This window comes from Penaeus monodon, chromosome 24, assembly GCF_015228065.2.
Source record: "Penaeus monodon isolate SGIC_2016 chromosome 24, NSTDA_Pmon_1, whole genome shotgun sequence".
Lineage (NCBI taxonomy): Eukaryota > Metazoa > Arthropoda > Malacostraca > Decapoda > Penaeidae > Penaeus > Penaeus monodon.
The window spans coordinates 10,515,871-10,516,132 of NC_051409.1; the positions used below are offsets into that span (position 1 = coordinate 10,515,871).

The 262-nt window shown below is 44.7% G+C and overlaps 1 protein-coding gene across 1 annotated transcript in view; it reads right to left on the reverse strand.

The window, feature by feature from the left end:
* The window catches only part of LOC119588560 (transmembrane 9 superfamily member 3-like), a gene marked incomplete in the record, with an annotated part of 22,076 nt that overhangs the window by 1,801 nt on the left and 20,013 nt on the right, over positions 1-262 (reverse strand).

Below are 262 nucleotides of genomic sequence, written 5' to 3' on the forward strand. Positions count from 1 at the left end.
GGAATCAATATACCCATATAACTGGACGTCAATCTACAATCTAGCCATGTTAATACACACTTGCTGGACGCCTTCTAGGGGAGTTCACGCAATATCTCCTCCTCTTCGCAATATTGTCTCGCCAAAGGATGCGCATGTGTCTAGGGGAGGAGGGAGAGGAATCCTCCTTCAACTCAACGTCACTTGCTGCAGTAGCGGGTATTCTATATAAAAAATTGTCTGAGACTAACAGGTTAACAGACTCCTAAGGCTGAAGGAATTT